The following is a 27,844-nucleotide window of genomic DNA, read 5'->3' as shown; positions in this document are numbered from 1 at the left end:
AATGTTTTCTTGTTACTCTTTATGTCCCTAGCTAATTTAATCTGGTTTTGTGCCTCAGCCTTTCTAATTTTGTTTCTATATGCTTGTGGAGTTTTTTATATTCATACTTTCTAATTTGATGCAGTTCCCACTTTTCATATGACTCTTTTCTGAGTTTCAGATCATTGAAGATCTCCTGGTTAAATCAGGGTCTCTTACCATACTTCATATCTTTCTTATGCTTTGCTCTTTTGCCTGTAATGTCTCTTTAAAAACTGCAGTCAAGTTTCCTTCCCCACTCTGAACTCTAGGGTACAGATGTGGGGACCTGCATGAAAGACCCCCTAAGCTTATTCTTACCAGTTTCGGTTAAAAACTTCCTCAAGGTACAAACTTTGCCTTGTCCTTGAACCCTATGCTGCCACCAGCAAGCATGTTAAACAAAGAACAGGGAAAGAGCCCACTTGGAGATGTCTTCCCCCCCCCCCAAATATCCCCCAAATCCTACACCCCCTTTCCTGGGGAAGGCTTGATAAAAATCCTCACCAATTTGCACAGGTGAACACAGACCCAAACCCTTGGATCTTAAGAACAATGAAAAAGCAATCAGAATCTTAAAAGAAGAATTTTAATTAAAGAAAAAGGAAAAGAATCACCTCAGTAAAATCAGGATGGTAAATACCTTACAGGGTAATCAGATTCAAAACATAGAGAATCCCTCTAGGCAAAACCTTAAGTTACAAAAAGACACAAAAATGGGAATATACATTCAATTCAGCACAGCTTATTTACCAGCCATTTAAACAAAAGGAAATCTAACGCATTTCTAGCTAGACTACTTACTAACAAGTTCTAATACTCCATTCCTGTTCAGTTCCCGGCGAAAGCATCACACAGACAGACAGATCCTTTGTTCCCCCTCCTGCTTTGAAAGTATCTTGTCTCCTCATTGGTCATTTTGGTCAGGTGCCAGCGAGGTTATCTTAGCTTCTTAACCCTTTACAGGTGAAGGGGTTTTGCCTCTGGCCAGGAGGGATTTTATAGTTCTGTATACAGAAAGGTGGTTACCCTTCCCTTTATATTTATGACAACTGCCAACTGTCTAGATTTTTTTCCCCTTAGATTTGCTTCCCATGGGATCCTACCCACCAATGGTCTGTGTTTGCTGAAGTGTGCCTTCTTGAAGTCCATTGTTTTTATTCTGCTGTTTTCCCTCCTACTATTCCTTAGAATCATGAACTCTCATTTCATGATCACTTTAATCCAAGCTGCCTTCCACCTTCATATTCTCAAACATTTCCTCCTTATTTGTTAGAATCAAATTTAGAACAGCCTTGTGCCTAGTTGCTTTCTCTACATTCTGTAATCAAAAGTTGTCTCTAATGCATTCCAAGAACTTGTTGGATAATCTGTAACCTGCTGTATTATTTTCCCAGTAGATGTTAGTTGGTCTAAGTCCCTCATCAGCAGGTTGTGCTGTGCTTTGGATGATTTCATAGATTCATAGATATTAAGGTCAGAAGGGACCATTATGATCATCTAGTCTGACCTCCTGCACAACGCAGGCCACAGAATTTCACCCACCCACTCCTGGGAAAAACCTCTCACCTATGTCTGAGCTATTGAAGTCCTCAAATCATGGTTTAAAGACGTCAAGAAGCAGAGAATCCTCCAGCAAGTGACACGTGCCCCATGCTCTTCTTCCTGGTTAGGTGGTCTATAGTAGAACCCTGCCATGACATCACCCTTGTTTTTACCCCTTTTATCCTTACCCAGAGACTGTCAACAGGTCTGCCTCCCACTTCTGTCTCAACCTCAATGCAAGTGTATACATCTTTGATGTATACAAGCCAACAGCTCCTCCCTTTTTCTCCTGCCTGTCTCTCCTGAACAAGTTGTACCTTTCTATATCAATATCTCTCTGATCCTCCAGTTCCATGGTAGGGGCCAAGGCAATGAGATCACCACCTGTATCCCCAACTGCTTTCACCATCATTCCCAGGGCCCTCAAGTTACTTCTTATCTGCTCAGGATCGTATCATTGCAGTATCATTCATGCCCACAAAGATGAGCAGCATGGGATAGTAGTCTGAGGGCTGGATGATCCTCTTGAATACATCCTACTCTATATTATCATAATTCACTGTTTGCATTATCACAGCACTTTGGAGTTCTAGTCATGGACCAGAACACTGTAATGCTAGGTGCTGTACAAAGGAGCTCACAGTCTATTATAGGTTGTTCATGAACAGTTAATGGGAAGCAACTGATATTCAAAATTCGGAGAGGTCTGAAGGAAGTCACAGGTCACAGTTCTGTTCCCTGACTGGATGAACAGAACTCTAGAAACTTAAATACACTTGGTGTGACCATTTGGTAATATTTGTTGAAAAATCCCCTTTGGTGAACGTTCTTGGCAGGAAAATCTGCTAGAAAGATTGCCAAAAGCCAGTTCGAAAGGGATAGGAATACAACCAAAGAACATTTGCTTAAAAATTCCTAATGACAGATTACATAGTGATTGTGTTGTGATGGTTTATGGATGGTTGAGCTGTTACTTTAGTACTAGCACCTGGAGTGGCCTAAGCTTCCTGCAAGCTCAAGGGAGGTGCCACCTTGCTTCATTTAACAATAGCAAAACACCCACCTACTTCTGACTGTAACAAAACTTCCATCCTCACCTCCTCTTTCCCTCTTCTTTTGTCTTCTCTCTCTCTCTCTCTCTGTTTTTTTATCTGTCCTGCCATTTGTTAATTTTCCCAACCAATATCACAGCTTTGGAAATAAGCTGAACATGTTTTGGTTTCAACCTTGCTAATCTGTCTACCATTTAAGAAAATGTGTAAGAAACATCTGGTTGTGTAACTTGAATTGTCCCATATCCTTAAGATCATAAACATAGAAGGGTTTTATATCATGGGGTAGTTATTAAAAACCTAAGCTTTGGACCATAAAGAGGACCCTACATTAGGAACCAGCATCAAAATAACACCCATGGACCATGGCACTTCACTCATCATCTAATCTCTTTCTCTAATCCAGCTCAGCATTTATTCTATGCAAGAACAGTTCATTGTAAAGTAAAAGCTGTTTCTAAATACACTATCAGAAATAATACGAAGTACATTAAAAGTTTCTTATATAAATTTTTCCTTCTATTACTTAACATCAGGCCTTTTCTTTTATAAATTTAAGACAAATAGCTATTACAATACTTTCAATATTTGCTGATAAAAAATAAATGTAAAAAATCCAAAGTGCCTGAACTTGTGTCAAAAAATGTTAGTGTAACCTTTATGACAGAGCTACAAAAGTAAAGAAAGAAAATTCTATCTCAACCATCATGTGCTTCTGCACTATGAAATGCATAATAAGTTTCCAGGTCTTCTAGAAAGAAAGAGCTACGTTCTAAACTGACCCCCTTTGTGCTGAAATCCAAACTCCCCAAATCCTCCTGAGGCTGTCTGGAGAATGAAATAGCCCTCTAAATTGTGCCATCTATAGCCAATCTGTAGGCCTAGGATCATCCCACACACCATGTTCTCCAGGCCCATCTACTGCTATCCTTCCTTCACTGCACCTACATCAGGGGAATCCTGAGGTACAAGAAGGAGCTAGAAGAGGATCTGAAATCTAATTTCAATAACAATTTATATTATGAAATTATATGACTAAACAAATATATTATCCTATGGATTTCTGATGTAATATATTTACAGTTATTTTTTCTAAGTCTTTAAAAATAGACCCAGATTCGCAGCTGTACCAAATAAACACTAGGCACAGCTTGAAGGGAGACAAAGAAGCCAGCATAGTTTAGAGCAGCCTGCTAGCTGGCTATGGGCACAGGGTCCTGGACACAAGTTGGGAATTGCTGAAGTGGAGGAGCATTACAGCTTACACCCCTTACATCAGAGCACACAGAAGAACAGCAAAAAGCCAGCTTTATGCCACTGCTGGAGAATTCTCCCATACTATAAAAATCCCTAACCTTAAACTTCCAGGTTTAAATCTGCGTAATGCTGTGGAGCCTGGCACAAATCAGACATAACAGAGATCCAAGATTCTGCTAATGCAGAAAGCTATTCAACATGTATCTTAGGGTGTGTCTACACTCTCCGCAGGATCGGCAGGCAGCGATCGATCCAGCGGGGATTGATTTATCGCGTCTAGTCTAGATGCGATAAATTGACCCCCACCCCTGAGCGCTCTCCCATCGACTCCTGTACTCCAGCTTGGCAAGAGGCATAGGCAGAGTCGACGGGGGAGCAGCAGCAGTTGACTTACCATAGTGGAGACACCGCGGTGAGTCGATCTAAGTACGTTGACTTCAGCTACATTATTCACATAGCTGAAGTTGCTTAACTTAGATTGATTCCCCCCACCCCCCGCAGTGTAGACCAGGCCTTAGTAGGAGGCAAATGAGCTCTTTAAACAAAAGCATTTGATTTTGTTTGCAATTATCTGGCATTATATAGAAAAAAGTTTACTCCATTATCAGAAGTTTTCAAACTGCTTCCCTATTGCCCACAGTAGCTTTTGACAAGACTATTGTTACCCAGCAAGGACAAAACAAGAGAGAGATTTAATTCAGCAAAGAAAATACTCTCTGTCTCCTTTAACCTTTGTTTGTCTGGAAAAAAAACCAATAAGGAATTAGGGAAGATCTTGTCTCATTTGCATAGAATTTGTTCAGATTTTTGCTGGGATGATTCATATGATTGGAATGTTAAAATAACTGATAATAACCTATTTAGGAAGGACTGAGTAGGCAAGAGGGGAAGGGGAGTGGTACTCTCTGCCAAAAATGGCATTACCTGTTTCTGAGTCACCGACAACTTGGAAGAAAATTATCTTGAATGTTTATGATTCAGTGGCCTAGCAGATAAAGCACAAGATGGGTGACGTCTGCTACAGACCACCAAATCACACCAGGGAACAAGAGGACTGGCTTCTTAAGCACCTATTTATAATGTGTAGGGGAAAAACAGCATCATCTTGGGGAATTGCAGTTTGAGTAACATATGCTGAAGGTCTTTTTTTTTTTTTAAATAGGTTCATATTGTTTATATTAGCAATAATTTTGAATAGGATATAAATTCCTTAGTAAGAGAAATAGGATCTGTCTCTGTAAGACTAGGTGGGGGGATGGTGAGTGAGCTCTTGCAGGGCTGGGGTATTCAGTGGGTGTGCAGCTGCTGCAAGCTGAGGCTGGCCTGTAGTTAGTCACTGGGAATGTCCTGCAAGAAGCTCCTATAGAATAAATTTTGGATTCCAAGAGAAAACAAAGTTCTCCTTAAAAAGCGGAGTCTTGTGATTAAGATGTAACACAGCCTCACAATTTCTTATTATAGATGAAAATTTACTACCTCAAAAAATGTTGCATTAATCATGTGGGAATTCTGTATTAATCATCATCTTGACAGAGAAAGAGGACTTGATCACAGAACTAAATAATAGTGGTAGTTTAGGTACATCCATTTAATGTGTGCCATGTTAATTTTGTACTGTTCTAGTTTTGTAATCAAAATGTTATGTGCTATCAAGTCAAATGACTTACAAAATTTTCAGTATATTACATCTACAATATTAGCTTTATCAGCCAAATTGGTAATCTCATCATAAAAAGATATCAAGTTAGTCTGACAAGGTCTATCTCCCATACGCCCATGTAGACTGGCATTAATTAATTATTACCTTCCTTCAATTCTTTACTAATTGAGTCCCATATCAGCCCCTCCTTTATCTTGACCAGGATAGATGTATATGGTTTACCCTTTTAAAATAATGGCATTACTTTAACTTTGTTCCGTTCTACTGGAACTTCTCTGGTGTTACAAGACTTACTGAAAGTCAACGTTAATGTCCCAGGGAGCTCCTCAGCCAGTTCTTTAACACTTGTGGATGTAAGTTATTTGGACTAGCCTGTTTAAAAAATGTCTAGCTTCAGGAGCTGCTGTGTAACATCCTTCTGAGATACTAGTGGAATGGATAGAGTGTTACCATATGATATAACTACATCATCTGTTTTTCCCCAAATACAGAACAGAAATATTCATTGCACACTTTTGCTTTTTCTGCATTATTCTTGGTAATTTTATTTCCATCTAGTAATGGAAACAATATTTTGTTAGGATTTTTTTTTGTTCTTAATATACTTAAACTTCTCCCTACTGTTTTTAATTCTGCTGGCCATATATGTCTATTTGTGTCCATTTGCCAAATTTCTGAGGCTTCTGGTGTATTCTCCAACACTGGCAATTTTTAAATCAATATTGGAGACAAGCTCTATTTCAGACAGGAATTAATTCAGGGAAGCTCTATGGCCTACGTTATACAGGAGGTCAGATTGGATGATCAGGGATTCTTTCTGGTCCTATATTCTGTGAATGACCTGTGGACAATATTTGAATATGGGCACTCAGTTTAGTGCTGCCAGGCATCCAGTTTTCGACTGGAAAGCCCAGTCGAAGAGGGACCCTGATTTCGTTGGAAATTTTCTATTTTTCACCAGAAAACCAACAGTTTCAGGCAAAACTCAAACATTGTTTGTGTTTTGGCTGCTTTTGGGTGACAAATTTTTGGTTCCCAAAATCTGAATAATTTTGCTTTCTGGTTTTTTAACCAATGTCCTCCCTCACCAAAAAATAAATTAGTTGGAAATCATTTTCCAACCAGCTCTAATTACCCCATTCATGTGAGTGAAAATGTATAAGATCATAGCCCAGTTTTCAAACACTGACCTGAATTCTTAGGACATCTAAATCCTGACACATCTGCGTGCCATTTTTCTGAAGGAGGAAGTAGTCACTTTGCAGATGGATTAAGTTTGAATGTAGTGGTGTAGTGTTTCCCTGTATGTCTGGTATTCTGATAAAGTGTGTATCAAAGGATCTATTTCCATCTTCAGAAAACACTCAGTTCCCAAATACTGCTGTCAATACTGGAATCCTCAAGCATCCTATAGATATATGCCTTCTGGATCCCTGTGTCCAAGGGATTTACATGTTTCCTGAGGTTATCCCACTATACATGGTAGAAAAGGTATAGTAGATGTCTCCCAGTCTCTCTCCCCCTCCCGCAACACACACACACACTCCTAGCCAAGGCCCGGTTCAGGTTCTGTACCTTTATCAAACACGGTATACAGACCCTGGATTTGGCAGTCTGATGCATGAGAGATTAATCTGATAGAAGGAAGGAGATATTCTGCTTAATATTTAGCTTGGGGATCCAACTTCTTTCATTTTCTTCATGTATTACCTTCATGTATTACAGAAACAGTAAAAGATTTTCCTTTGATGTCAAGCTCAGAGGATATAGCCTTCTTTCTGTCTATTCAGTAAACGCCTTGATTTCTGCAGCCAAGTTTTTATCAAGGTTTAGCAATAAGCACTTGAAAGGTGCGACGCTGAGCCCTCGTTGCCATCAGAGGTTGCCTCGCTGGTGGTAAAGCCAGGCAAACTATTAATAGCCAATGATGTATTTGACAAATGTAGCCCATTTTCTCTGTCCACAGATTCCTCAGACTTCATTTTTTCTAATGTATTTATTTTCCAGAATTGTTCTAACATTTTATGAGAATGTATTTCAGCCTGGGTTTTTTTTCCCAATTCAACTGCATCTTTGACTGTTCACTGTCTTTGTGTTTGATTGGTCAGCTATATCACATGGTATTGATTCTGCAGCTTGATTGGAAGAGCATCTGCTATCTCTCCCCTCCACATGCACACACAATTTTTCAAAGTGGAGCAACAGAACAACTGTTGTAGGGTAGTGTTTCCACTCAGAATAGATGATTTGGTGGGGATAAGGAATGTTTGAAATGGAGAGTTTTGACAGTTGAGGAGCAAAGACATTTCCCTCCTCATCTGCCAAGTATCTCCCACGCTCTCATTCCCCACTACCCACTTCACTTTCTGAATTAAATACAGTACATTACCATGAACAACTGCTTGAAAATATTTACATTATTCCCAACCCAGTTACTGAATACTGTATTCTAATCCATATCTAAAAACCCAGCTTCTTTTCCATTTACTGTTTCTAGCCTTGAGTCCTGCTTTATTTCTAGAGCTGGATTTCTTTTCCTCCCTGAAACTAATTCCCCCATCTTCTCACCATCCCTATTATTTTCAAGCATGTCCATTAGTAGTCTCTCACCTATTCACTCGCTGTCAGAATCACAGAGTTTAAGGCCAGAAGGGGCCACCATTTCATTTAGTTTAACCTTGTATATCACAGGCCACCAACAGCACCCACCACCCTTTATCCCAACAACCAAATTAAGCCAAAGTATTACAGCCCACGAAAGACTAGACTATTTTCACAAGCAGAGAATAGGAGGTTTCAGAGTAACAGCCGTGTTCGTCTGTATTCGCAAAAAGGAGTACTTGTGGCACCTTAGAGACTAACCAATTTATTTGAGCATGAGCTTTCGTGAGCTACAGCTCACTTCATCGGATGCATACTGTGGAAACTTCCACAGTATGCATCCGATGAAGTGAGCTGTAGCTCATGAAAGCTCATGCTCAAATAAATTGGTTAGTCTCTAAGGTGCCACAAGTACTCCTTTTCTTTTTTAGAGAATAGGAGGTGCACCAATGCCCAAGGACTCCACAGTGGCCAAGAAATGATTAAGCGAGATATACCCAGATAATCCTGGCAAGTGACCCACACCCACAAACTGCAGAGGAAGGTGAAAATCCCTGAAGGTCACTGCCAATCTGATTTGGGGAAAAATTCCCTCCTGACTCCACAAATGGTGATCAGTTAGACCCAGAACATGTAAGCAAGAACCAGCCAGCAAAGCACCTGAAAGACAGAATTCTAGGCACCACCTCAGAGCCCTGACCCTGCCTCCAATGTCCCACCTTCAGCTGTGACCATCCCTGATGCGTCAGAAGAAGGAAATAAAAACTCAGAATATTCTGTGGAGGGATACTTCTTGAATCCTAAAATCCCTTCCTGATCCCTGTCCTTTGCCTCTGCTCATTCCCACCAGAAGATTGCTTCCTTTTACCCCACAATCAGGTGTTCACTTCTGGTGCTAAGGAGATACAAGTGACATATTTCAGGCCTTAAGTACAAACTGTGTTTCTATTTCCCCTCACTAAATCTTACACTGGCAGAGTATCCCATTCCTTTTCTTCATTTCCCACCCCTATACTCTTATCCTGCTGCATTCTCTTTTTCTCTCGTTATTCCCCTTGTCCCTCTTTTTTTTTCTTTCACCCCACAGAATTGGGACCATGATTACCACAAGAAATGTCTTGTTTCCCCGTAAGTTCAGGACTGAGATTGACCTGAAGAGAGCATCCTTGGCACACTCTGAGCACAGGGCTGCTATGATGGGTTCTCAGCTTCTGTTTTAACTGTTCTTAGCCCTCAGTGAATATCATTTCACCTCCCAGAGGTGAAGTGCTGGTAGACATAAGGAAAAGAGGAGCACCTGGTTGGCATTATGTTTTTGTTTTTATTAAACTCAGGATGGAAAGCTCACTAGAGAGGTGTTAATTTTCCCTGGAAATATGGTTTTTAAGGATCTAGAGAAGTGCTGAGAAATACTTAAAAAAATATAAAATGGCAAAGGTATAAGTCTTAATTAGTGCCTAAAGCAGCAAACATCTGTTACCAGAAAACTGGCATAACAAATGACACTTAAAACTGTGTGAATCCTCTATGCATTACCTCTTCCAATCTACCTGCACTCATTATGCAGAAAAGCTATTAGACTCTTCAATGGGCCATCTATGTGCTTTTCCATTCGTGAAGTACTTTTGTATTGTTCAGTCAGTGCAGCTTTATGGGCATCTAAGTAAATATTCATCTTCTTTATTTAAATATTCACTTCAGAAATCACTTCTCTCCTCAAGGGATGTAGCAGCAGCAATGATCAGCTGAAGTGCTTAAGGTAACAGCCTTCATAGTTAAACATGAAGAGGCTGGAGGCAAGGCATTCTTAGTGAGAAGCCCTTGAACTCAGTTGATCCAGCTCTCCAACACAGCCTGAATGTGTTCATTTCCAGAGCATGCTGCAAGGTGTAGCAATTTCTCCAGGCTTTTGGCAAGGAGGTAAGGTGAGTGTTGGTAGCTAGATTGACAAGTGTTTTAGAACACGCATGCCTTTAAAGGATGCAGTGGTTGTGGGGTGGTCCTAGGAGGCAATCTCCAGCAGAGACTTCCAGCTGGGTTTGTAAGCTCAGTGGCAGAGCCTTGTGGACTTTCAGGCCACATTCTGAAGAATGAGTTTTTGGAAGGGGCAGGATTGTTACTGGAGGTAGAAGCAGAAACAGTGGCCAGTTTGCAGTGATTTGTTTATTCAGCTTCTCACATAAGACCCATTATGGGAACCTGCTCTGAAAGATTAAGAAATAGAATTAAAGGAGTAATAAATACATAAAGTATTATACTAAGTATGTTGTTCACATAATTCTCAAAATATTGCTAATGAGAAAAAAATGTTCTATTCTTTAACGTATTACACAACATTAGCTCTCATCTTGAGTCTTTAAACGCATCCTGAATTATGTAAGGCATATGGCCAGCTACAAAGTTTTAATGTTTGCTGACAATACACAGAGTTAGAATTCTAGACAACTATATGATTTCAGAGCCAAAACTGGACCAGACTGCAGTGGATATATTATTATTCAAAGGATAGGTAGCTGCAGTTTAGGAAGCTGGTTTCTATCATATGCAAATAGTAATTTTTTTAAAACATCTGATCATCATGCTCAATGTGAACCTTTGTCCAATAGATTGGCTTCAGTTTTAATATACTAATCAAAAGACTAAATCCAACCTGTAGTACCTGCCAATCTGAAAAGAGAAAAAGAAAAGATTCCCAAAGTACATTATATTTTACAGCACATTTCCATTGCACATGGGTCTGTGTTGAAAAATCCACAAATGAATTCAGATTTCAGTTGGAACTGGAGTTTAGTTCAAGCCTCTCTAATTTCTAGAGTGTTTGTGAGAGAAGATCCATTCATGTTATCTAGTATTTCCTAAACCGGTGGTTCTCAACCTTTCCAGACTCCTGTACCCCTTTCAGGAGTTTGATTTCAGCGTCAGGTGGCGAGGCTCTGGTTTCAGCTTGGGCCCTGGGTGGCGGGATCAGGATCGATCAGGATCGAACCCTAGGGCTGACACATGTAATTTATCTTTACAGGTCCCCTTGTGGCATGGGGCCTCAGGCAGTTGCCTTGCTTGCCACCCCTTAATGCCAGCCCTGCACTTGCAACCCCCCTAAACCCATCCCATGACCCCCTGGGTTGAGAAATACTGATACAAGTATGAACAAGTCATTGTCAGTATGAAATTTTAGTTTGTACTGACCTAGCTAGTGCTTTTTATTTAGCCTGTTCTAATAAAAAGAAAAGGAGGACTTGTGGCACCTTAGAGACTAACCAATTTATTAGAGCATAAGCTTTCGTGACAGTGGGGTGGGAATAGGTATTGTTTCATATTCTCTGTGTATATATAAAGCCTGCTGCAGTTTCCACGATATGCATCTGAAGAAGTGAGCTGTAGCTCACGAAAGCTTATGCTCTAATAAATTGGTTAGTCTCTAAGGTGCCACAAGTCCTCCTTTTCTTTTTGCGAATACAGACTAACACGGCTGTTACTCTGAAACCTGTTCTAATAGTAGACAACTATCTAGATGAGTGGATGTACCCCCAGGAAGACCTCTGTGTACCCTGGCTTGAGAACCACTGTCCTAAACCTTTCACACAGACTATTTTTAAGGACCTGCAATTCAGGAAGTCAGTCTTTGAAGTATTGAATGAACATATCACTGTCTCAAATTCTGTATCCTCTGCATGCGTCTTTCTCTTTGTACATTTAGCCTCCAAATCTATAGACGTGTTTAATCTCGTATAACCTAATTACTGGCTTTCTTGCTTCATGGGTGTGCGATAGAAATATTCACCAATGACTATTCAAAACTTTCTTTGGTCTAGTTCTATCAAATGTGCGCCTCTAATTTAGAGTATTCTAATCAGCAATGGCATAACTAGGCGCAACTACTTGAAACTAAAAGAGTATTAAAAAAACGCTGAGACATTGGGCCAAACTGTACCCTAGATTGTGCACACAACAATTTCCACTCCAGGGGAAATGATGGATCTGAGGGAGGAATTTGAACCTACGGATTTGTACATGCAGGTTTGCTTCTTATGGGTATTACTATTCTTACAAGTTCAGACAATTTATCCTGCTTTGTTCCCACTGCATACTAAATATAGTACTTTATATCTGTTCTCAGGTTATACATTACAGTCTTTCAGATCAGAGTAGATTTATAAGGCATATTTAAAAGGATTGTTCTTTGGCACCATGTGTTGTACATTTGCAGGTATATTTTCAGACAAAAGTCCACAGGGCCAATTTTTAATCTTATACAGATCCCACTACAGATTTCTTTTATACTTTATATTTGGCCCCACACAAGATACCTGAAGGCAGTCAATTCTTTTTACATATATACTGATATCCAAGTGGATTCCATAGGTTTGTCAGGATCCTTTGACAACCTTTATGACAAAACTGAATTATTTATTTTTTCTACTGTTAAATTTTGGCACACACGTGTTAACTGTTGATATAAAAAGTCATTGGCACAGTCTGGTGCCAATGAAACAATATGGACATAGAGAAAAGAGACTGATATTTTATTATTAATCTTTATTGCAGTAGTGCATAAGAACCTCAGTCATCAATCCGATCGCCATTACACTAGGCACTGCACGTACACAGAACAAAAAGATGGTCCCTGCCCCCAAAAGCTCCATATGTCATAAGGTGTAAGCATACTGTGGTATTCCAGGGGAACATCTAAATAAGTCTTTATCTACCACTATATCTGTGAAAGCAGTGAACGTTTTTCTGCAAAATATTGCTAGAAATTTCTCACCATGTCATTCTGCACCGCTGCAATTTCACTTGACATTGTGGGGTAATGGCCATTTTGCACTTGAAAACAAGCAGAATCATGGAGAAAAAAAATAAAATCTATATGGCTAGAAATTTTATGCTTATACATTTTTAGTGCAGCCAGGAAGTGAGATAGCAGCCATCTCTGAAGTATTTATTTTGTGTGTGGTAGGCAAATGGAGGGGATAGTAGAGAAAGAAAGGGACTTGAAGCAGAGACATGCCTAATAAGCCCTTATGAGCAGTTCTGAGGAAAATCCCAGTTTTCAGGTTAGGAAAATAAGACATTTCTCCCCATCCCCAACAGGCTGAAGGAGAGAAAGCAGAAAAAACGCAACTGTCCCAGAAAAGGTGAGTCTAAATAGTTTGTGTTGACCATCCTGAGCACTTGGGACAGGCTCAGCTAGCAAGAGAGCCAAAGAAAATTATAATTTGGTTTCAACCATTTGACTTCCATTATGTGGAAAAAAAATTTAGCTAAAAATATAATACACTTATATATATACACTTGTATAAAACAGCCAAAACAGTTGTAATAATTTTGAGGCTATCTACATAATGAAAAAAAATGCTTTCAGCACTGATGAAAGAACAATGTTCATGACAGGTTTCAGAGTAGCAGCCGTGTTAGCCTATGTTCACAAAAAGAACAGGAGTACTTGTGGCACCTTAGAGACTAACAAATTTATTAGAGCATAAGCTTTCGTGAGCTACAGCCCACTTCATCGGATGCATAGAATGGAACATATAGTCAGATATACACACACACACACAGATAAGTTGGAAGTTACCATACAAACTGTGAGAGGCTAATTAGTTAAGATGAGCAATTATCAGCAGGAGAAAAAAAAACTTTTGTAGTGATAGACAGCTGACAAGAAGATGTGAGGATACTTAATGAAATAGATTCAATATGTGTAATGACCCAGCCACTCCCAGTCTCTATTCAAACCCAAGTTAATGGTACCTAGTTTACATATTAATTCAAGCTCAGCAGTTTCTCCTTGGAGTCTGCTTTTGAAGCTTTTCTGTTGCAAAATTGCCACTCTTAAATCTTTTACTGAGTGGTCAGAGAGGTTGAAGTGTTCTCCTACCGGTTTTTGAATGTTATGATTCCTGATGTCAGATTTGTGTCCATTTATTCTTTTGCATAGTGACTGTCTGGTTTGGCAATGTACATGGCAGAGGGGCATGACAATGTTCATGACAGGTGATTGTTAATGGCAGGAATACGATCCATAAATCTGAAAGTGGGTTATCTGTTCCAGGTTTCTGTGTAAACAGTAACGAAGATATGCGGTTTTCAATCCAGCTCTGAACTACTTTAATTTTCAAAAATAGAAAAAAAAAAAAAAAAAGACAACCACCCCATACACAGGGTGGTATTTTTATGGCAAGGGAGCATTAAATAGTATTTGCCTCCTTGTACCCTTTGCAGGTATTTACATGGAATGTATCAAAAATGGTTCTTACTGTTGTTAACATCACCAAAATGGCTAGTAAGGTGAGGAACTCTGTTTAAAGGAATACAAGGGTAAAGGGAGCAGAGGGGATTAAAAAGCCCTTTTCATATAAAGATTGATTTTATATCGTGGCTCAAGGAACAACCTGGGACAGTAGAGCCTGTTTTCTTGTGTATGAGGCACAAATAGTTAGGTGCAAAGCAATGGTTTCTTGTCTACGCACATTCCTTACTAGTCAGTCACTGATGAAGAATTGCAGAAGGCCAAAGTGAGAGTGCTGCTAGGAATGGAGATGATGGACCTTTGCAGTGGGTAAGTTAGTAATCGACAGACTAACGACAATGGCTTCCACTGCATTACAATACTTGGAACATTCATTGGGAAAATAATATTTTCTGAATTATTTTGAATAAATTGTTTGTCTTCCAGGTACAAATTTTGAACTCTGAATTCTTTAAATATGTCTCTATCTTCATTGAGAGTCTGATTCAAAGGCCCATTGAAGTCAATGCAAAGGCTTTGGATCAAACTCTAAGTGTTTATCATTAAACTAAAAGTAATCTTACTCATTCTACTTACATTGTTCTCTGGAATAAAGGAGCAGAAAGGTGAGCTCTTTCAAAGTAATTTATGCTTCCCCATTGAGTTACCATATTTTCCACAGGAATTTTTGATGCGATTTCTGTTTTAGTTCCACTATTTTCTTTGCCACCTTGATTCAGAGCATTAAAGTGATCAGGACTTGCAATATAGTATTTTTTTTAATCTTTACTATGCATTCTTGTGCCACATTATATGTTTTAAAACCCCTTGAATCTTACCAGATTATGCTTTGAAACAAAGATCTTAATTTGGGGGAAATGTTAGTCAGGAACTCATTTATGGAAAAAGAAAAAAAAAGCAACTTCAATAAAAATCTGTATTAGGACCATTATCTTTAGTGCATACACAGCTCACTTCAGTAAACTAAACAGTAGTATTTGTAGCAGTACCTTATAAACTACTGTCTAACAAACATAGATTTCAAATAAACTATATTTGTCCACACAAAAAATGGCCTATCTTCATATATACCAAAATATTTTAAACTATTTTATATTTTAATTTGAAACTTAAATATATTAAAATTATAGCTAGCTTCATACCATTTCAGGGAAAATTTAGGCCAATTTTATAATAGCTATTACATCTGTAGTTATATTATGTATAAAGAAAAGGAGTACTTGTGGCACCTTAGAGACTAACCAATTTATTTGAGCATAAGCTTTCGTGAGCTACAGCTCACTTCATCGGTGAGCTGTAGCTCACAAAAGCTTATGCTCAAATAAATTGGTTAGTCTCTAAGGTGCCACAAATACTCCTTTTCTTTTTGCGAATACAGACTAACACGGTTGTTACTCTGAAACCTATATTATGTATAGTCATTTTATATACCTATGTTAAATAGAACTGTAGAGAAAAAGGGAATAGGAAGAAGGAAGACAGAAATGAGAGAGGGAGTAAGGGCACTGAGAATGAGAGAGTCAGAAATACACAGACAGACAAAAATAGTTAATTCTGGGTTGCTGATCTACCCATTGCAAATGTCCACCCACAGAAGAGGGGACTGGGGAATCACAGATGGCCTCTAGATCTTACTCTCCAAAATGACAGCTATAGCACTACACCAGATTAGCTGAACAGAAGGTTGGAAAGCCCCAAACAAGGATAAACATATCTGATGTGAGATACATCTTTCACACTGCAGATGCTCTCAAACATTTGTATTCTAATACTTGGCGTATCTTCAACACCACCCCAGTAATCCTCTTTGGGTAAAAGATGTTTTTCTGTTGTTTGTGTCATTTTTTGATCTGCTTATTTCATGCTTTCCAGTGAAGTCATCTGTGTGAGAGAGAGAGGACAGAAGTCTTCTCAGGCAAGGGCAAACCTTCACATGAGCTCAGGACTGATTTGAAAATAATTGTACCTGAGAGCTTTCCATCTCTGAGAAGTTGCTAGATAGGTAAAGTCCTTCCATTCCAACAGGAATGATTCTACCACAATATTCATTGGAATCAAATCCTTTATTAAGCCAGCCTAGATCACCACAATGAGTAGTGTAAATGAGGCAAGGGGGTGAGGGGAATAAAGATTTAGGTATTTGGCCAGTGTAATTTACTTTTCATCTTGCATTAAAACAGAATTTATTGTGTTGACAGAAAAGATCAGGATACTTAACAAGAATCATTTTATATATAAATTGATTTGGCTGTGTGACAGCAGGCTTCTTAAAGTGCCCAAGGTACATTTCTTATTCTTCTTTTCCTTTGTTAAAAAAAACATAACTAAATCCCTTCAGTTCATACAAAAGGTAAGATAACTTCACAAGGGTAAGGTAACTTTACACAGATGAGTCTACATGGCTGGAGACTGTGATGGTCTGTACCCATGTATGTTCACCCCTTTTACAGGGCTATGAAATTTCACACACCAAGTATGCCTTGTCAGGCAACACTGTGTGTAAAGTTATAGGATTCTAAGGTTAGCAGATGCTTCAGCCAGGTGTCAATAAAATCAAATGGACTATCACTTGGTTAAGTGGCCATTCTTTGGCAGGAAAGAGGATGTGGGCAAAAAATCTACACCCTGACAAAGAAACAGCTGGGGATCCCCATCCACACAGACTTTGTCTTCTGAGCCTCAACTGGAGATGATTCTCAAAGAAGAGAAAGGACTATAAAAGGAAAGAGGAGATCCCCCAAATTACTCCTCCTTTCTCTCTACCCAGAGCAGCCACAACACCTGAAGAACAAAGAAAACGGCTTCGGACTGGGGAGGGATCCTGACAGAGATTCAGCCGGTAAGACTGTTAAAACATGTGGTGAGAGAGACCTTTGCTTTGAATTCACTTAGCTTGCTAAGTTACATAGTAGTTGTGATTTACTTTTATTGTCTTGTAACCAATTCTGAATTTTATGCTCCATTACTTGTAATCACTTAAAATCTGTCTTTCTGTACTTAATAAACTTGTTTTATCTAGACCAGTATGTTTGGATGGAAGTGTTTGGGAGGCTCCATTTGGGAGAACAAGATTTGTGCATATCATATTCTATTAATAAAATGATAGACTTCATATCAGTTTGTATTTTCCAGGAAAGTACAGGGCAGTACAAGATGCATATTTCTTGGGGAAAGTCTGGGACTGGGAATTTGCTGGTATCACTCTGCAGTGTAATTCAAGGGTGGCTGGCTGTACGAACCTTGAGGTATAGCTGGGAGTAATTTACATGCTGTACCAGGAGTGGTACTCTGAGTGTTTAAGCAACATGTCTCTGTGACCTTACTGTGGGAGCACACTTAGAAGTTGAGCTGACCAGAAGATGACTATTCTGTTGTGGCAACTTTTAAGGTTTCAAAATTTCATTTCACACCACACAAATATTGTTGCAAATATGGAATGGTGTCAAAATGAGAAACTCAGGTTCAAGTGCCTGTTCTGCCTGGGAAAAAAAAAGATCTTGGGGTGAAAAACTGCTCTACATCAGACAAAGGAGGGCTCTGAACATGAACTTGGTCTTCACATACCAGGACAGGCGCTTAACTCCCCTACACACACACACAGACACACACACTTTTCCCCCCAAAAATAATACCAAAAAACAAACAAACAAAAAAAAACCTACCACCCTGTCGGAACCAATATGCCTCCACAAAATTTTGGTTTTGATGAAACAGCCTATTTCAACAAAAATTCCTTTAGTTAAAAATGATCCAGCCAGCTACGGAGCAGGTAGGTCAAGTGGTTGACTAGCTATTCCTCTGAGGAAATGGAGTACAACCAGGTGCTGGGGTGCTCAGCCTACTATTTTGAGAAGAACTTGACACATACTGGACTCAGCCTTTCTATGTGTGGATTGGAGTTGTGGGAGGGCCCTAAATTTGATCCTACAGACAGAAGTGTACCTGCCTTCTTCTTTATAGTATGGTATTTGGAACTGATTCAAACAGTAGTAGCAGGACAGAATGACATATCAAATGTTATCAACCACAGACTCATACTTATTACACAGAACATATGGCTTGGAACACTGATAGAGATTACTTAATATTTACAGTGTATTTAAAAAAATTAGGTACTAAATCACTTTGCAGAAGGTACAATATGCAGAATAAAATGACTGAATAGAGTACAGGATACAGTATAGGTTCTGCGGCAGCAGCAGTTGGGGAAGCCTAGAGAAGCAGCAGGGCTCCTCTGAAATCATGCTGTGTAAATATGCGATTCACTGCTTGATGTGCCCCCCTCGTGGGTAGATGTAGTGTAGCAGGCTGTCCTCGTTTAGTGTCCCTGCCAACAGCCATTCCAGCCCTGCAGCAGTCTGCTTCTTCTTTCAACTTAGCCCTCTGCCGGGTCGCACCAATAGTCCATGAAGCTTCATGTTGGACCCTGAGTCCGAGTCCAGACTCACTAGTCCTTGCCCCTGACTTCAGGGCGTTTCAGTAGTCTTTAAAGACTCCTTGTCAGGGGATCCCACTCCACTTTCCTGGGTGGGGTGGTAGGGGAACCCAGGCTCTCCCTTCCTAGTGGGTTCTGCACCAAGGACCCTTGAGTATGTAGTCAGGGCCTGACTGCATAATCTCTTTCTGAGGCCCTGGCCACTTCCTACCTTGCTGTCTTAGGCCTTTGCCTCAGCCTGGGCTCAGTTTATCAACTCTGCTCTCTTAGCTTCTTCCTCATTGCAACCCTTTCTGCCACTCATGACTCAACCCTTTCTGCTAGCCAAGTGGTTCTGCTGCAGCTATCTCCATCCCCTGCCTCAGCGGGAGTCTTCCTGATCCCCGTGCAGAATCCTGGGCAGGCTCAATTTCTGCTTCTTCTTCCCAACTGCCTTACACTCCCCATTGCAAGCCTACCTTCCATCAGGGAGGCTGTCTCTGCCAGCAGTCCCACTCAGCACCCTGAGTCCTGCCAGGCTTCTCTCACTTAGTGAGAGCCAGTGATCTGGAGAGGCTGGTAAGTTCCTAAATAAGCTGGATTTATCCCTTTTAACTCCTGCCTCCTAGTTTGACACCTACTGCAGGTGTAGCCATTACATAAGGAGGCAATGCAAACCTTGCCTTGATAGAAGAATTCAGAAGAAACTCAGTCAGTACACATTTAGGCATTTTTCGAAATGTTCCTGCATTATCTGTGAACACAAATCTTTACTTGATTTTCTAGGACATTCAGAATCTAAAATGTTATTCTTAAAAAAAAAAAAAAAAAAAGAAAAAGACAAAAAAGCACTATATCAAGTTCCCTCAATAAATAATTCCAAAGCACTATTTAATTTTGATGATCCAGTAGGATAGCTGGGACCAGAGGGAAATGTTACATTCCAGAAGACAAAATATTAATAGCTTTTTTTTAAACGCATTTTCCAAAGGCTTTTTTGTTAGACTAATATTTTCTCAAAAACCCCTGCCTCATTAGTTGGCTGGTGGGTAAAGAATGAGACAACAATCCACCAGACCAGTGATGTTAATAAGAAATGTTGAACAGCTGCCACATTCAGCGCTCACCTTCCAATCTTGCACTGAATGAGGTGCAAGACCTGAGGAAAAAGTAATAGGTGACTATGTACTGAAATACATTATCTATTGTATGGATTATAATACAGTAACACATACAGGGTCAAAGTTAAATTCACATAGGGTGTAAATTAGCACAGGATTGGGTCTTGTATACACAGACAAAAAGTAGGTTTGCCACACTAGATGGGAACAAAAAGAAAAAGGAGTACTTGTGGCACCTTAGAGACTAACCAATTTATTTGAGTATAAGCTTTCGTGAGCTACAGCTCACTTCGCATGCACAGTATTGGATGTATACTGTGGAAAGTGTAGAAGATCTTTTTATATACACACAAAGCATGAAAAAATACTTCCTCCCACCCCACTCTCCTGCTGGTAATAGCTTATCTAAAGTGATCACTCTCCTTACAATGTGTATGATAATCAAGGTGGGCCATTTCCAGCACAAATCCAGGGTTTAACAAGAATGTCTGGGGCGGGGGTCTGTTGTGTGGTATGTGGTTGCTGGTGAGTATTTGCTTCAGGTTGGGGGGGTGTCTGTAGGCAAGGACTGGCCTGTCTCCCAAGATTTGTGAGAGTGTTGGGTCATCCTTCAGGATAGGTTGTAGATCCTTAATAATGCGTTGGAGGGGTTTTAGTTGGGGGCTGAAGGTGATGGCTAGTGGCGTTCTGTTATTTTCTTTGTTAGGCCTGTCCTGTAGTAGGTGACTTCTGGGAACTCTTCTGGCTCTATCAATCTGTTTCTTCACTTCCGCAGGTGGGTATTGTAGTTGTAAGAATGCTTGATAGAGATCTTGTAGGTGTTTGTGTCTGTCTGAGGGGTTGGAGCAAATGCGGTTGTATCGCAGAGCTTGGCTGTAGACGATGGATCGTGTGGTGTCGTCAGGGGGAAAGCTGGAGGCATGTAGGTAGGAATAGCGGTCAGTAGGTTTTCGGTATAGGGTGGTGTTTATATGACCATGGTTTATTAGCACTGTAGTGCCCAGGAAGTGGATCTCTTGTATGGACTGGACCAGGCTGAGGTTGATGGTGGGATGGAAATTGTTGAAATCATGGTGGAATTCCTCAAGGGCTTTTTTTCCATGGGTCCAGATGATGAAGATGTCATCAATATAGCGCAAGTAGAGTAGGGGCATTAGGGGACGAGAGCTGAGGAAGCGTTGTTCTAAGTCAGCCATAAAAATGTTGGCATACTGTGGGGCCTTCAGGTACCCATAGCAGTGCCGCTATTCTGAAGGTATACATTGTCCCCAAATGTAAAATAGTTATGGGTAAGGACAAAGTCAAAGTTCAGCCACCAGGTTAGCTATTACCAGCAAGAGAGTGGGTTTGGGGGGAGGGGCGGGGAGAGTGAGAAAACCTGGATTTGTGCTGGAAATGGCCCAACTTGATTATCATACACATTGTAAGGAGAGTGATCACTTTAGATAAGCTATTACCAGAAGGAGAGTGGGGTGGGGGGAGGTATTTTTTCATGCTTTGTGTGTATATAAAAAGATCTTCTACACTTTCCACAGTATGCATGCGATGAAGTGAGCTGTAGCTCACGAAAGCTTATGCTCAAATAAATTGGTTAGTCTCTAAGGTGCCACAAGTACTCTTTTTCTTTTTGCGAATACAGACTAACACAGCTGTTACTCTGAAACCTGTCATTATAGATGGGAACAATGATCTAGCCAGCCAGTCTTTTGCCTCAAGAAAGAGCATATGGCTAATACTTCAGAGGAAGGGGAAAATGCATTGTATACCTGGTTTAAATTGCAAGGTACACACAGATGAAGAAATTATATCTAGCCCTGAGTAACTGCAGATTAGCATCTCGATTGTCAGTTTGAACCCCAGGAACTACAGATAATATACCTTGAGCTTGAAATTTAATTTGACTGGATGTGTAATGAAGTTGTGATATATATACACATACAATGTAAACACAGGTTTATAAAATAATGGATGGAAAAGGTTTCCGAGTGGTAGCTGTATTAGTCTGTATCAGCAAAAAGAACGAGAAGTATTTGTGGCACCTCAGAGACTAACAACTTTATTTGGGCATAAGCTTTCATAGACTAAAGCCCACTTCATCGGATGCATGCAGTGGAAAATACAGTAGGAAGATTGTGTGTGTACATATGTACACACACAGAGAACAAAACACAAAAAGGGTGTTGCCATACCAACTCTAACAAGACTCGTCAATTAAGGTAGGCTATTATCAGCAGGAGAAGAAAAAAAAACCTTTTGTAGTGATAATCAGGACAGCCCATTTCAAACAGCTGACAAGGTGTGAGTAACAGTAGGGGAAAAATTAGCATGGGGAAATAGTTTTTAGTTTGTGTAATGACTCATCCACTCCCAGTCTTTATTCAAGCCTAATTTAATGGTGTCCAGTTTGCAAATTAATTCCAGTTCTGCAGTTTCTCGTTGGAGTCTGTTTTTGAAGTTTTTTTGTTGAAGGAGTGGGACTTTTAGGTCTGTAACTGAGTGAGCAGGGAGGTTGAAGTGTTCTCCGACTGGTTTTTGAATGTTATAATTCTTGACGTCTGATTTGTGTCCATTTATTCTTTTGCATAGAGACTGTCTGGTTTGGCCAATGTACATGGCAGACGGGCATTGCTGGCACATGACATCTCTCATTGGTAGATGTGCAGGTGAACGAGCCTCTGATGGTGTGGCTGATGTGATTAGGTCCTATGATGATGTCCCTTGAATAGATATGTGAACAGAGTTGGCAACGGGCTTTGTTGCAAGGATAGGTTCCCCGGTTAGTGTTTTTGTTCGTTGGTTGCAGGTGAGATTTTGCTTCAGGTTGGGGAGCTGTCTGTTAGCGAGGACTGGCCTGTCTCCCAATATCTGTGAGAGTGAGGGATCATCCTTCAGAATAGGTTGTAGATCCTTGATGATGCGCTGGAGAGGTTTTAGTTGGGGGCTGAAGCTGATGGCTAGTGGCATTCTGTTACTTTCTTTGTTGGGCCTGTCCTGTGGTAGGTGACTTCTGGGTACTCTTCTGGCTCTGTGCGTCTGTTTCTTCACTTCAGCAGGTGCGTATTGTAGTTGTAAGAATGCTTTATAGAGGTCTTGTAGGTGGTTGTCTCTGTCTGAGGGGTTGGAGCAAATGTGTTTGTATTGTAGAGCTTGGCTGTAGACAATGGATCATGTGGTGTGGTCTGGATGAAAGCTGGAGGCATGTAGGTAAGTATAGCGGTCAGCAGGTTTCCGGTATAGGGTGGTGTTTATGTGATCATCGCTTATTAGCACTGTAGTGTTCAGGAAGTGGATCTCTTGTGTGGACTGGTCCAGGCTGAGGTTGGTGGTGGGATGGAAATTGTTGAAATCATGGAGGAATTCCTCAAGGGCTTTTTTTCCCATGGGTCCAGATGATGAAGATGTCATCAGTGTAGCACAAATAGAGTAGAGGCATTAGGGGACAAGAGCTGAGGAAGCGTTGTTCTAAGTCAACCATAAAAATGTTGGCATACTGTGGGGCCATGCAGGTAACCCATAGCAGTGCTGCTGACTTGTAGGTTTCATTGTCCCGAAATGTGAAATTAGTTGTGGGTGAGGACAAAGTCAAAGTTCAGCCACCAGGTTTGCTGTGACATTGAGGATACTGTTCCTAACAGCCTGTAGTCCATCTTTGTGTGGAATGTTGGTGTAGAGGGTTTCTACATCCATAGTGGCCAGGATGGTGTTTTCTGGAAGATCACTGATGGATTGTAGTTTCCTCAGGAGGTCAGTAGTGTCTCGAAGATAGCTAGCAGTGCTGGTAGGGTAGGGCCTGAGGAGAGAGTCTACATAGCCAGACAATTCTGCTGTCAGGGTGCCAATGCCTGAGATGATTGGGCATCCAGGATTTCCAGGTTTATGGATCTTGGGTAGCAGATAGAATACCCCTGGTCGGGTTCCACGGGTGTGTCTGTGCAGATTTGTTCCTGTGCTTTTTCAGGAATTTTTTGAGCAAATGGTGTAGTTTCTTTTGGTAACCCTCAGTGGGATCAGAGGGTAATGGCCTGTAGAATGTGGTGTTAGAGAGCTGCCTAGAAGCCTCTTGTTCATATTTCGACCTATTCATGATGACGACAGCCCCTCCTTTGTCAACCTTTTTGATCATCATGTCAGAGTTGCTTCTGAGGCAGTGGATGGTGTTATGCTCTGCACGGCTGAGGTTATGGGACAAGTATTGTGAAAAAGCAGCATCTTCAGCCCATGCACGTCAGTGGAAGCACTCTATGTAGAAGTCAGCCTGTTGTTTCGACCTTCAGGAGAGGTCCATGCAGAATCCCTTTTTGGAGTGTTGGTAGGCAGGTTTCTGTGGGTTAGTGTGCTGTTCGGAGGCGTATTGGAAATATTCCTTGAGTTGGAGGCATTGAAAGTAGGATTCAGGTCACTGCAGAACTGTATCATGTTCATGGGAGTGGAGGGGCAGAAGGAGAGGCCCCGAGATAGGACAGACTTTTCTGCCGGGCGAAGAGTACCGCTGGATTAGATTAACAATATTGTTGGGGGAGTTAAGGCAATCACTGTTGTGGCATGTAGTAGTTTAGTGTCCTTTTTCTTTTGTAGAGAAGCAAAGTATGTGTTGTAAATGGCTTATCTAGTTTTTGTAAAGTCCAACCACGAGGAAGTTTGTGTGGAAGTTTGGTTTTTTATGCGAGTATCCAGTTTTGAGAGCTCATTCTTAATCTTTCCCTGTTTGCTGTATAGGATGTTGATCAGGCAGTTCCGCAGTTTATGCTGAGAGATTGTGCCACGCACTCTCAAAAAGTCTGTGTGGTATGTAGATTGTAATGGATTTTTTACCTTCAGTCCTTTTGGTATGATGTCCATTTGGCAGAATGGATGGAAAAGGGTTGAGCCCATAGTATTTCACTGATGTCCGATGTGTGTTTTATTATAATATATGTGCTTAAACAAGAAACATATAAAGTGAACATGGTACTGATGCTGCTATAATCTGGCCTGATTTTATTCTGAGGGTATGTCTATGCTGCAGTCATGGGGTGTAACTGCAGCTTGAGTACATATATCTGAGCTAGGTTTAATCTAGCTAGCTTGGGTACTGGAGCAGCGAAGCCAGGGCAGTATGGGCTTCAGGGCAAGCTAGCTGCCCGCACAATTACGTACGGTTCTAGACAGGTTTGTACAGCCCACCCTGAAGCCCTTGCTGCTGCTGCTGCTTCACTCACTCACTCACGTACCAGAGATGCTGCTGCTGCACTAACTCACATACCAGAGATGTTAGATTAAAGCTTGGGGATGTCTATGTGAGCTGCAATCACACCTTGTGACTACAGCGAAGACATAACCTGACTTTCCAACTCTGCCATCATCTTTCTCAGTGAGCAAATATGTGACAGGCAGCAGTGTCATAAAATTGTGACAGAGGAAGACTGAATTTCTTAGCTCCAATACCTTGACATGCGTCAAAGATACAAAAAAGCAAAACAAAAATAAGAACAAAAACCCCATATCACCGGACAAGAGTCCTCAAGATGTACTGTAAAGCAAAACATTTTTAGACAGGTCCATATCTTTAAAGTTCTTTTCTATCTCTATCAATCACTTGAGTTTTTGTTCTTCCAGTGTATCTGTTTTCACTGAGAAAATGAGTAGCCAGTGATAGAGTTTTCTGTCATATCTTCAAGAACCTTTAGCACCTGATTAAGATTCCACTTTCTGTGATGAAGGATTATGAACCAGGTGACATTTCTTCACTGGCCAGTGATCTCGTTGCCAAATTCTACGAGAGAGAGTGTTTATTTTTGCATTTGCATTTTCTTTCAGTTCTTACAATGTGGTGGTGCCCGCCTCTCACGAGCACCCCCTGGTTGATAGCCTGCTGGCTGAGTCACACACACTGTCCCCCATTCTAGTGTATACAGTCTCTAGTTCTTGCTTATGGCCTTGGTGTGGGGCTGTAGCACCAAGGCTTCCTCCCCAGAAGCACTGCCTTCTTTAACAGCCCAAGGGGGGCCCATTTCAGTACCTTTAGTTAGTGTCCTTTCTGCAGCCCTTGCCTAGGCTTAGTCTTCAACCAGACCAGCAGGGCCTATCGCAGTACCCTCACCCAGTCTGTCTAGGTTCAGTCCCCTGGGCTCAGCCTGCTTGCATTGACCTGTCCACAGTCCTGCTACTCTTCCAGCCAGCCAGGCACCCGGCCTTTGGCAGCCTTCCCTGGGCTCAGTCCTGTCTGCAGTGACCTGTCCACTATCTTGCTGCTATTCCAGACAGCCAGTTCTCCCTCTTCAAGTTCCAGGCAGCAACTTACTGCTCTGCCTCTACTGCTTCCTTTTATATTGACCTTCTGACCCCTGATTGGCTGCTCCCCTGCAGTCACTCTAGGCTGCCTGGAGGATATCTCCTCTGCTCTTTTCTGCAGCAGTGTGAGGCAGGGCCAGAAGGCCTCCAGCAAGGGGCTTCTGGACCTATTACACCCCTTCACAGTCCTACTTTGGCTGTGCCTCATCTTTGGTAACTGATTACACCTATGTAAGTTATGCTGGACATTTTAAACATTGCAGTAGTGTTGAGTAGTGCTCAGTAAGGATTTGCTCTTGCATCAACTGGTTTTTAGAGCCAATTCTTAATGATATGGACTCCATATTCTCCTAATCTGTCTGTAACCCACTCACCTCCTGAGTGTAGTGTTCTGTCCCCTCTAGTGGCACCAAGACCACTTAGCGATTAATGAGTCTGCTCTACAGCCATAGAGAAGAGCCAGTTGGCTTTTAGCTTCTGCACTAAGCTCTAGAAGTCCCAGGTTCAATTCCACCTGCCGACAACTGGGGTCTGTCGGCATTACATGTATGTGAGAGAATGTGTTTGAGTAAACAGGAAGTGTGGCATTGCAAAGCAGCCTGCAGGATGTGTAACAAGTTTAAACTTCCTACTGAGCCTTTTATAGTACACTACCATCATAACACCATGGGGCTCACACCACATTGTCTGGCTGATGCACCAATATTATTTAATGAAGAAAGGACTTCTGGGAAGTCATGAAGCATATAATGCTCGTTCAGGTTACTCACTCAGATATTAAAAGATGCCCACTGATACTCACGGGCAGCAGGTCCCAGTAACTTTCCCACAAAAAGAGCTCAGCCATTATGAGGCTCTGCACTGAGATGGAAATGCTTACAAGATATTTTAGAATCATATCAAAATAAGCAAATGGGGTTCCATTCCAGAGAAAACCTGTCCTTCTATTATGACTGTTTTTAAGACAGATGTGTTTTTAATAGTTTATGTACTACCTGGGGAGGAACTTCAAGGAATGTTCCTCCCTTCAAAAGCTGCATACTGCTATGTTGCTTCTTCACTCCAGTTGCATCAGAAAAAGGAAGTAAAATAAAGATGTTTTAGATAAGGATGCCTTCAAACACAAGTGGAGAGGAAAAGCCTGACAGAAGCAAGACTTTTGGGACACTAAAATACCTTTTTAACATCTGTATTATTCTGCATACATCTGAGCCACTGCATTAACTAACATCAGTACTTGCAAGGAAAGTTCAACTTAGAGCGCCGGGGGGAGGGGATGGGGGGTCAAGAAATACTGTGAAGAACAAGAGGCAACAAAAAGTAAAATGAAGGGGAAAATTGCACTAGATAATGAAAAATCATTAGGGAAAGTATCTTTCTAACCTAGAGGTTAAGGGGGAGTATGGGGTGGGGAGAAATCTCTGGTAGTTCCCTTTTCCGAACTTGGAAGTGAAAAATCTTTTCACAGAAGTTTGTGAAAACCAGGCAGCACTCTATACGATAAGCACTCTTGATATATTATTGGAACGTATCTTTAGGACAAAGGATGACAGGAATGTGAGTCCTGGATAGTCTTATCTATGGGGTTTATTTATTTATTTTTTAAAAGGTTGACATAGGTAATGGGAGGAAAGCAGAGGAAGAGAAAAAGAAAAA

This window comes from Lepidochelys kempii, chromosome 11 (assembly GCF_965140265.1).
Source record: "Lepidochelys kempii isolate rLepKem1 chromosome 11, rLepKem1.hap2, whole genome shotgun sequence".
In the NCBI taxonomy this organism is placed as follows: Eukaryota; Metazoa; Chordata; order Testudines; family Cheloniidae; genus Lepidochelys; species Lepidochelys kempii.
The sequence above is the reverse complement of the archived record's forward strand: the minus strand, read 5'-3'. Positions refer to the sequence as shown.